Raw genomic sequence first — 373 nt, forward strand, 5'->3', positions numbered from 1 at the left:
TGCCTGTCCGAGCCGGGGCTCGCCAGCGCGCCTCTCGCAGCCCTTTCAAGCCAGTCCTGCTTCATGCCTTCGCCCCTTTCTATTCTGCATCTTTCAGTGAGAGGACGGGGGAAAGAAAGGACATATTTTTCTTAAACGTTCAGACGTGAAGTAAACAGTTTTGCATCCTCAGGCCTGCGTACCTTTGATGCTAGGATTACATTTATGAGCTAAGACATGGCATACTTCAAAGTGAACCATTCATTCGAGCGGCGAGCTAATGCAAGGGGGAGGCGGCGGGAAAATATAGATCCTTCCTCAGCCTTTATCATCGCGGCCCCAGCCCAAACCCAAACCGGCGCGAAGGCAGCGGGGAGGTGCGGGGCAGCAGCGG

This window comes from Pygoscelis adeliae, unplaced genomic scaffold (genome assembly GCF_000699105.1).
Source record: "Pygoscelis adeliae isolate BGI_AS28 unplaced genomic scaffold, ASM69910v1 Scaffold14, whole genome shotgun sequence".
NCBI classification, from domain to species: Eukaryota; Metazoa; Chordata; class Aves; order Sphenisciformes; family Spheniscidae; genus Pygoscelis; species Pygoscelis adeliae.